Here is an 11,905-nt window from a genome sequence, read left to right on the forward strand (position 1 = left end):
AGACCCATTCTATGTGGCATCATTATGCATGAGTTCACCTACAATCTGGACCTGTCCTTTGATGTTACCCATGTAACTACACTGTGTGTTGTGGTTCTGCTTTGTGTGGGTGGTTACTTTTGTCACTTACTGTGTCTACACAAAATCACAACAACACTATGTGCTTGTTTTAACTGAGAAGGTTTGTGCCTCCATTTTGGGGGGGCAACCTCACCCCATCTAGCAAACAGCAATGTCCACCTCTTATTGTACAGCCTGATAATCGCAGTTGTCCACCAGAAAGGTTTGCTGTGCCATGAGGAATATATGTATGTATGTATTGTCTGCGGGGGGGGGGTTAGTGCGGTAGTTTTATTGGCACTGATCTGTGGTCAGATCCCACCAGGGAGGACCTCACATTGAGGGGCTGCAGTGTTCACCCATATTGGTAAACCCATGATGCAATACGTTGGTTCCCCTTGGGGAGATGTCACAGCACTGCTCCAGGGCATTGTAGTTAAGGATGTAGATTAACCTTTGGGCATGTGAGCTGCAGCATGACTAAGCAACACAGCTGGTGGTCACTTAATGCCATCCGACACCAAGGTGTAATGATATATCTTGATAGACACACGTACATACAAATAAGCATAATGGGTGCCTGGTTCATGGAGCTGCTCCTGTACCTGGATATTGTTTGTTTATTTGCCCTTCCAGTACTGAATGTTACTTGCAGTGTCTCCAGGAAATCACAGTGCTTCACAAATTACAGTGTTTCACAAAATTTGGATGTGTACCTATCCTTAATGAGTATGTGTACACCACATGCATTACCTTAAACACTGTCACTTTGAGGTGTGAAGATGTTGATGGATGTGTAGTCAGGTGTGGCTCTGGTGCTGTCCACAGCCTTAAAGTAGATGTCCTTGACTGTGCATGTTTGCATAATCCAAGGTGGCAACACATTCCACACAGTGGGGTTCAGTGTTGCCATACCCACCATCTAGCAGCATAACCATGATGTTGTATAAAAATGATGTCCTCATTGCCAACTTTTTCCTGAACAGTGCATCTAAGATGCATTGTGAGGGTGTCAGTAGACATGGCCGGTACTCCAAATCTCAGGGGTGAGAGATGGACATCATCACTGGTGAAGCACTAATGTCTGTTGATCAAGGCATCACAGGCAGACATGTAGTAGATCCCCTGCCAATAACACCACATGCTAAGGCAATTATTGACTTCCATCAATTTCCATGTGTATGGAGCCATCATTCTAGGTGAGGGTCAACTGCAGTTGAAAGCTATGCATATACCAGCAAAAGACACAGACTGGCTAAGCACAGTCATGTGTCTGCATACAGGCCAGTGATGTATGTCCCTAGTCATACACACTTGGAAGAACTATGATGTCAACATTATGTTAACTGATATCCCTTGATTTGCAGCAATGTGTGGTGAGGCCTATTGTGTCAAACCACAGACAGCTATCTGCGATCTTTTCCATATGTGACCACTTGACACAGATATCAATGTGTCTCAAAATGTAATCAACTCTGACTAAGAGGTGTGATATTGTGTTTTGCCTTGGATGTTTGACTGGTGAGAGAGTGGTGCATGCAGTATTATGTGTACTGTGCACTCCAGAGGCAGTGTTTTCTTAGGTGTCTGTTTGGCAATGTGTCTGGTAAGGAGCTGCACACATGCAGGTGTGTGTGATGTGGGTGTTGTTGGTGCAGGATGTGAGATGTGCATGCTGGCATAATGATCTTTGCTGTATGTAGTGACTGTTGTTGGAGTCACTATGGCAGCAAGGTTTGAAATGCAGTCACATCTGTCACACATTGTGTTTGTGTGTCATAGGAGTAGAGGAGTGGGGACACTCCCAACATCTCAGCACCAGGTCCTGCAAAGTTAGGATCATGTTGTCATGGCCTTGGAATTGATAGCCTGATATACAGTGTTTGTAGGCACACCTTGCAGTGAAGATGTGGATGCCTGTGCATGCATAGAGGACTTGTTCAACTTTGCTGACATTGCATTGTCCTGGCAAGCGTATGATGCCTGTTAAGCAATTAGACAACACACTGGTTGTTTTGTGAGCAGTGCTACTAATCCCCCACTTGTCAGTTCCCTTGCAACATACCACCAAACCTGGAACAGATGGCATAACACATGCAAAAGCCAACTGATTGCCCAGGTTGCTAATCAAGGCATCTACCTGGAAAAGGGTATGTGAAGCCTACAAAGTTTTTCATGATGTGGGACAGCTATGTGCATGAACAAACAGGCTGTGTCCTGCTTGTCATCATGGGCTTCATAGTAACATTTTACATGTGATGACAGAAAGCATGTCAGAGCACGGTATCCTATGTGTGAGTGGTGTTGGTGAGAACAGCAGTAGTTGTTGCCAGCCACTGGCAATTATGTGGACTCCCATGCTTAACACAGTCTTTACAAGGTAATTGTGTCCTTCCAGTGTACACTGCTTAGTGTTCAACTGCAAATACCTGTGTAAATCCTCCACCTTACCTTCAAATGGTATACATATTACACTTCCCTAGTGTGTTGTCTGCACTCTGTACAGATGCCTTGGATGACTCTCTTCTTGGAACATGCTTGAAGCAACTGCAATACTTAGTTGCACAAAGTGCAACTAGCATGTAGTGCTGAGCAGTGTCTCCAGATCTCTTAACACATGTGACATGAAATGCCTTGAAAGGAGTTAGCATGGATATGAGCAGTAACACTGTGGTACACCTACTAACACTGGACCACAAACTGTTTGTTGTTCTCAAGGCCAAATCATGCCTATCATCCCTAACTGGTGGACTTCATTGAGTGTTACACTATGCAATGGATGAAGGGAATATTACACACTCTACCTACTATGGCCTGACAAGGTGTTTGACAATATTAGGCCAGCAGGCCTTGCTGGAAACTGTGTAGGTTATCTACAGAGTGTTATGTCAGCTGGTGAATAGGCAATTTTCTGACCGTCATAATCTTGGACGATAGCATTGGGACACCTATGCTACAATGACGCCAGCTACCTGTAGATTTCCCCAGAAAACAATGATGACATACCCCTTCTAACCATTCCCACTCTGCATTTACAGTCACTGTCAGTGCCCCCTGACTGACAAGATTAGCAGGTGATTGCATATCAGAAGTTGTCGCTGAATTCCACACAGAACCAACAGTTATCAAGGATGGCCTGAGACACACATTCAGTTGTTTTCTGAGCCACTGACAAATGCTAAATGCCAACGACTGCACAATACTATCCTTTTGAAAGTAATCCACCCCTGGGAAATATAGCAGTGCCCACACAATGCACACAGTTGAGCCATTACTCATGGACGTATGGACACTTGTTCTATATGGACAGACTCAAAAAACTCCAACTATTCTCTGTCTCATATCACCTACTTAGTCTTAATCTCTGCTTGACTTACAAAGCCATGTCTGTCCCAGCTCTGTTAGAAATGCTACATCTAAAGAAATCACAGTCCCTCTCCACTTCACGCTCCAGAGACCTCAACCTCATCACCACAATCAACAGAACAAGCTGGAGGGACAGGTTCATAACCCAGAGACTGCCCATGCTATGGAATAGACTTCCCATACATGTCAAGTGGAGTGCCTCACTGGCCATCTTCAAGAGAAATCTTGATGAGTGGATGGGAAATAGAAAATTCACCCCAGGGATATCTCCAGTGGCTCTATTTGACAGAGGCACTGGGAACTAAGGTTGGGTGGCATGATGCCGGGGTAATCCTATGGGCTAGGCTTGTATTGGCTCCAGGGCCATTAGCCTAGTACACACCTATGAACCTATGACACAGAGAGTAATGTAGCCACTGGTCAGTAAGATGTGGAGCTGCATTCATTGTTGTACAACCTAAACAGAAAGGTCTGTGATGTAACTCTCAGACTTCCCAGACTGTCATTGTTATACTGAATGTGGCATTCATCACACCTGTCATTGTGTACAACGACACTCTTGCTATATCACTACCCAGGCATATCTTATAACTATAGCAGCCACACAGGTTCCATGGTACAGCAATACACATTACAGATAACATGTCCTATGGTGTCCTTGTCAAGTCCGTACATGTGTAGTCTGTTTATAAATGCTTTGGAGCGGATGTGCATGGCTGCCATACAGGGAAGTGTCAGATACCACTGTGTACCTCCTACATATCCATAACAGGACTAACAAATGTCTTATGTATCTTACACACCTACATCATCACTGTGGCATAACTAGTGCATGCCGGAGAGACAGATATGCAACACAGTCAGTACACCCTACATGTCACAGACCCCAAATGCATGTGAAGCACACATCTGCTGTGATACATGTCATGTTCAGGTTACACCATGGGAAGCAGAACAAGACAATCATAGCCGTTGTTGGACAAATGTCTGTACTGGATACAGGAAAATTGTAGATGGGTCATCTCAAAGCACCACAGCTTGTAGATGTGTTACATCCCAAAGCCGTGGTGACATTATCAAGGGTATCAGACCTTTTCACAGATTAGGGATGAAAGAGTACACTGAATGATGCCGTTGTCCTTGTTAGCCTGTTATACACATATGGACTTATGGAGCCATGGACCTATAGTGCTGTACCTTGCTGAAGACATATTTCTTCTGTGCTGACATTCTATCCTGTGCTGTGATGTCTATGGCATTATTGCCACTGTGTATCCATAGGAGTCCCCAACAGAATCCTGAAACAGACACATAAACAGGTCTGTGTCACACCTTTCATTGTGTAAGTATACAGCATATAACATAACGTACACAAAATTATGTGGCTTACTCATTACAAATGTCAGCATACAGTATTTGTCAGTAACCATTACAAGTGGCATGGCAAAACAACACTGCATTATTCAAGTACATGATAATTTATATAGTCACCCTGCGCATCAGACACATAGCTTCATTTCCCTGCATCGATGACAAGGATGACAGGGATGTGGCATAGGTATCATCACCTGCACAGGGTGTTGTGTGGGGGTGCAGGAGGCCAAGGCTGACCAAAAAGGTTGACAGCAAGTATGTGATTCAGAAAGGGAAGCAGGCAAGATGGAAGATGGGAATGTGCCATGTGTGTCTGTAAGTAACCTGCATTTGACAGTGGTGAGTGTGTGTGTGTGTGTGTGTGTGTGTGTGTGTGTGTGTGTGTGTGTGTGTGTGTGTGTGTGTGTATACAGTCAATTTCAGTGCTAGCCCTATATGTGTGTATGTTGGACAACTTTGAACCATGCATGGTAGAGCTGACAGTTCACCATCACTGCCATCAAACATGGGAACTGGCTCTGCCAGGAGTTGCACTGGGACCTCCATGCCCAAGGTCAGAAGTGGTGCTAGTACCTGATAGTGACTGCTGTCTGCTGGGACTGTGTCTTCCACGGGAATGCCCAGTACCGTGAGTCCATGGCCTGCCATGTCTTGGTGTGGACAGCACACTCTGTAGCATTGGATGTACTACCACTATGGGAGCATAATTGTGCACGTTCACATGGACTGTCAGCAGATGAGGTTGCTGACCTACATTCCTGAGGCCAATGCTCAACTCCAGGCAGATGTTCCAGCACAGACACTGTGCGTTCCAAGACAGACACTGTCTTAGCCCACCTTCTTTGCACCGGATCAGTGAACTGATCCAGGGTGTCACCAATGTGATGGAGGCAGACACGGATGTCAGACTGTGCTGCATCCATAATCCTGAGCATACATCTAGAGTTCCTTTCAGAATGTGCCTGTGCCTCCATGATGACCCGAAACATACATCAAGTGACTCATGATGTGACACCTGCAACAGGTGGCAGAAGGACAGCAGGCCTCCAACGAGCATCCCTATCAATCTGCCTGTGTGGAAGCTTGCCAGATGTCTGGCCATGGCCAGTATCTACACTCTCTGGAGCCATAGTTGTCACACTTTCTTGTACAATGTCCCCACTCTCTGTCTGTCCAATATCTGTGGCCTCTGGGGACTGGGTATGTGTAGGCATACTGACTGTGTGCGGTGATAATGAGGGAAGAGTAATGATGTCAACCTATGGGGCAAATTCAGCCCCTAAAACTCCCACCTGTGCCTTAACATGGCCACTGTCATCATCAGAGACTGAAGAGACATAGACATCAGGTTGTGTAGGGGACAGACACCACCCCCTCTGGTCACCTGTGATAAGAAAGGCAGTACATTAATACATACACTGTTATGCTCTGCAGTGCTATGTTGCAATATATGTACATTTCTATACACTGTTGACACTAATACAGACATGCTGAAACCCTGAACTCATATAGTAGGACAAGAGGACATTACATTTCCCAAAACAGCTGTAGTTACTTGTAATAAAAGCTCTTTACAAAGCAAACTCATCAGTGACAATGAGGTACACATTGACATTTGTGAAAACTCTGCACAGTTGACACATATGACAATCTGCAATGTCCTGATACTACTTTCACATCTATAGGTGTGGTCACACCTACAAGGCATACGCATAACTCTAGCATGAGTACAGTCAGAAAATATCTGTGCAGTTGGCAATCATGCCAACCAAACACCAATCCAGGCAGCAGATGACACTTTAGGGATTATATTGCTGTAAACCTACATATATAACAAGACAGTCATGTTTACCAGGAGCAGGACCACAGCCTTGTCCGATACTTTATGGATCTGTAAAAATTTGAGGGAGAGGTAATGTGAGTGCCACCAAATGTTGCACCACAGCAAGGTACTAACTCTATGCCACCACATGTTGCACCACAACAAGGTACTAAGTCTATATATCTCACATTTACAGTACCTACTGTGTTAATTGTTGTATTGGAAATATACCAAAACACTGGGTGAACGAAATTTTTTTATTTTTTGTGAGTAGATTTTCAGAATTCTCAAATATTTTAAGAAGGGTGGTCAATTCATTGTGGCCCATTATTAGCAGTGATGAAACGATAGGACATTTATTTCCCAATAAAGTTACCTTTTCTTATGGAAGATTCCAGAATTTAAAGGAACTGTTAAGGTTCAAAACTCATAGCAGAAAACAATGGAACGCTGGGACATATGCCTGTAGAAAGTGTAAGGTCTGTAATAGATGTAGAAATTTGGATGGCACTAGAATCAATGGAGTTATTTTTAATGCCATAGACCATTTTGATTGTAATTCTTTGGGTGTAATTTATATATTAGGATGCAATTGTGCACCAAGAAAATGGTATATTGGTCAGATCAAGAGAAGAGTGAAATCAAGAATTCTTGAGCACATCGGTGACATAAGGAGGGGGAGGTTAGAAAGTCCAGTGGCCAGCCACTTCTATGAAGCACATGGGGGATTAGATAATGGTTTGATTTTTAGTGTCTTGGGCAAACCCTGGGGAATAGATTCCAGTAGTATTAATTTCACTAGAAGATTGTTGAATATGGAATCTAGATTTATTATTAATTATAATACTTCATATCCCAATGGTTTGAATTTAGAAATTTAATATTCATTAATTAAAAATATGTATTTGCTTAGTACTTGTTTACATTTTGGGGGAGCATTGCATTAAGCATTTTTAAGAATGAACATTATTCAAGTAATAAATATGCAATTCGGTTTAAAATTTAAAATATTTAAAATTTAAAGTGCATATATATATATATATATATATATATATATATATATATATATATATATATATATATATATATATATATATAGATATGTTAAGCAATACATATGGTTAGGTTTCTTTAAATGAATGCATTTTTTGTAAATGATTTAATTATTTAGTTGCTTAATTGACTATGGCTGATGGTTTATAAGCGTTGGACTTTTTATGGAAAATATTCCTTGTGAAGGTGAAGGCCGAGGTACCAGAATTTAATAAAGAGCAGAGTGGTTCCATCACTGTTGGGCTGCTTATTTTCATTCACCCAGTGTTTTGGTATATTTCCAGTATTGTGTTGTCTTGTATTTCGATTAATTGTTGTATTGGTCAACATCTGAGCATGAGAGTCAAACTGCAGTTAAACCCTTTCCTTCCCACAAAGAACACAGACCTGACACCCACGTAAGGGTATGTACACCCTGACACACTGAAAGCTACAGTATTGCAATGGTGATCAAACTAAGCTTACCTGCATGCTCCTCCACCATGGAAACTGTGACACCCACATCCACAGTGTATGGTGTGATGGATGCTTGGGAGCTGTCATATGTACCTAGGTTTGCCAGGAATTCCTCAGTGGCTGAGAGTGGTTGTTCCCCTGCAGGCCCTTCACCAGTGTCACCATGATCCCTGGCTACATCTGCTGCTCTTCTGCATGCAGCATTGATCATGTCCATTGTGTGGTATCGAACTTACTCATATGTCCTGCTCTGATGACCTGTGGCATTCATGTCACGGTCAAGATCAGCCCACAGTGCTGTCCGCTGTTTCCTGTTTTGCCTCCCCCTGGATGGTAGGAGTTCATGGTGTTGCTGGAGGCCTTCAAGTATAATATCATAGGCCTTCAAGTATAATATCATTCTTTGCATCTGTGAAAGGTACACACCGTCTTAGGTCCATGTTTCTGGAAAGAGAACAGAATGGGAACACATGTCAGGATCGCATACGTGGAAGTACAGGAAGAACAGAATGGCTGGCAGCATCCACTGCTTGATCACACATGTCATATTCCACAGTGTGCAAAGCAAACATACTTAGAGTGTGGATACAACTAAGATACTAGCAATAGTCAGCTATTCCAGTGTGTGCCATGACAGATACTGCTGTATGATCATACACCCAACTCTGGAGTCTGTTGTAGTATGTCCCCTAGGGGCTACCTCCCTGATAATATGTCAGAACAACAGTTTCAAACAAATAGCAGTGTGCATTACAACCACTATAAAGGGACAGTCCCACAAGACCAGTGTGCCACATTGACAAAAAGCATTCCACCCTTGATGTATTGTATGTCCTCTGTAGGTGTAACAAATCTGGAGATCAATGACATGTCATTATCACAGTTCTAAGAAGGCTTAATGATGTAACCCCCTATTCCCTGTCAGTTTTTTCACACAGCTGCATTCTGTTGTAAACAAAAAAATTACATACCTGCTGGAGTGCAAAATTACTCTGTTGATATGTGATGATATTTAAGATTTTGCAAATGTGTGTTCTGTGTGCAGAAAGACTCATACAGAGTGGTTCCCCATAGCCAGCATGTTTGCCTTTTAACATGCTTCTGTTTAGCAGGTGATTGCCTCCTAACCAATCTGTGGTTCTGAAATGCTAATTGCAACACAGATGATTTGCACTATGATCAGCCAATGACATGCAACCACTGTACAAGATATAAGGCCTTCATGTAAATTAGAAGCCCTTTCTGATATTCTGTGCTGGACATTACTGGGGTGAGAAGACTATGTCATTGCAGAGGGTAGGTCAGTAGTAGCTACTCTTATATAGAGATGTGAGTGTGCTACAGGCTGCAGCTGCTGCTGTAGGTAATAGGCCTAGGCAGAGAGTGTGAACACTTTGGAGGACAACAAGCTGTAGGAGTAACTGTGGAAGCTGTGTCAGCTTTGTAGAAGAGGCAGAGCCAGAGTGAGCATACCCACTCCACTCCAATTAAGGCATGTGTTTAAGGTAAGTGTGTTAGGCAACGGTATCATTAACAAAGTACTAGGCAACATGTATGTTGTGTCCTTGAGCAACACATGGGATAAATATAGCATTATGTCCAACATTTGGGCAACTGTAAAGCCATGTGTTACAGTCTGGTACTCATTTGGAATGTGCATGCTGGCAGTCCTTGTTATAAGGAGGAGCTTCACATGTGTATGTCAGTTGTGCAGCTGTGCTAATCTGCACTGTGAGTTTGAAAGGATTGTGCACTGTATTTTAATAGCAGTTAAAATCCTCTGTGAATGCATGATATGACACTTTATGCACTTATAGTTATGCTATAAGGATATGTGAAGTGTGTTCCTATCTGCAGGCTTGTGACTTCCATCAGTGACAAGCAGACATTTTATTTGAAATGCATTGTCTGGAGAAAGAGTCCATGACTCAGTCATTTATTGATGGCTTCACAATAATGTAATTTAAATGCTATGCACCACTGGATTTGAACCCAGTACTGTTTGGTGCAAAATGTACTGTTTGCAAGGTATTTGACAGACTGAGCTACTGAGTCACATTTACAGCAGGTGTATTTGCAAGATATAAGTACACACGTACAGACTGTGACATACATTTTTTACATCCATCATAATGTGCATGGCTTTATATGGATGTATTTCTGCACCAGGGTCCCAGTTGAACATGTATTTTGCCAGTAGTGCATTCACATGTGTATTTGTAAATGTTGCTGATAAAAGGCAACATTTACCTACTATTACAGATCTCTCTTACATCCATTATTTTGTGTTTGGATTTCAAGTGGTGCACTCTTGCACCACACTCCAAGGTGCACTCCCAATTTTTCCATTTATCTTTAGGCAAGTTTGGGCGACCCTTCATGATGTGCAGCTCTGCTTAAACATGCTTAATGAGTGTAACTTGCAATTACTATGTTTTGCTTAAACCACCTGTCTTAAATAACAGCTGTGTCAGGCAGGTTAATGCAGTGGTCTACAGGTGTGATGGTTTTGGCTTCAATATAGGGGGCAGGTGTTTATTTTGTACATGTTTATTATTTAAAACACATATATCATTATAGCTCTATTTAGCTGAGCTTAGCGAAGCTGTGTGACATGGCGCCATGCTAAAAAATATATAAATAAAAGAAAAATGGGGAGATAGGAAAGTGGTGAAATGGGGTGCAAGTAGGGGGGGGAAACATAGTGAAAGACAGTAGGTATGTGCAGGAAGGGTATAGGAAAGAACCATAGCTATCCATTACTTGTAGGGCAACAACTGTTGCACTTTGACAGAATTTGTAGATGATTTTGGACTGTCACCCTCAGAGAGAGGGGTGAGGACAACATAATTACATTGTTAAGCCAATGTGTGTCCAGTGGATGCATGTGTGAAATGGAGAGCTATGTATGGGAAAACATTTTTCTTTTGGGACAGGTGCTCATTTTTTTTAAGGTGAGAGTGGAATGTTGGGGAGGGACATAGATACATGTGGGGGAGGTAAGATGGGTAGATGAGGAAGCTTTTGCAGACAGACAAGACAGCTGACAGGGGTGGTGTGTGATACAAGAGGGGGTAAACACCTTGGATGAGGAGGTCTCCGTCCAATGTGCCTCCACAAGGTATGACTTTCATCCCCACCTATGGGACTGTTGGCACTGCTCCATCACTGCCCCAAGGGAGGCAGTAGTAGAGGCTGGGCTCTGGGGTAAGTCTGCCCCACCAGGGTGGCCAGCATGCTCTCCATCTGATGCAGGCTTTGTCCAAACCCACAGTAGCCAATCACATGCACCAAACCTGTAATTCCCTGTTGTAGGAAATTGCTGATGTGAACATTCATTTAAGTGAACATTTGCTCTTTTTGGCTCAGTGAATGGAGGTTTGTAGAGTTAAACCTTTGATTATATGAAAATACCCATATAAGACTAGTCAAATTTATGGATCTGTAGTTCCATTGGTTTGAGTCTATTGATGCTCCACCTTTGTGTAAAGAGATGACCATTGGAGTCCTCAAGTTATGGTTGAACAGAAATTGCAGTCAGCCAGACAGGTTGTGTTTCAAACCATTTAGGAACTATCCTTGGATATTATCAGTTCCACCGATGCAGCATCTTTAGCTTTGGACACTGCAGTAAAGACTTGTTCTTTAGTGATAGTTTGGGGAGACAATGTAGAGGCTATTTCCTGGCTGGCAACTGTGAGTGATAAGTGGGTGAAACTGGAGCTAAATTTATCAGCCAGCAAATTTGATATATACTCTGGTTTGGTATAGGGA

This window comes from Protopterus annectens, chromosome 2.part0 (assembly GCF_019279795.1).
Source record: "Protopterus annectens isolate FY-2018-M chromosome 2.part0, PAN1.0, whole genome shotgun sequence".
Lineage (NCBI taxonomy): Eukaryota > Metazoa > Chordata > Ceratodontiformes > Protopteridae > Protopterus > Protopterus annectens.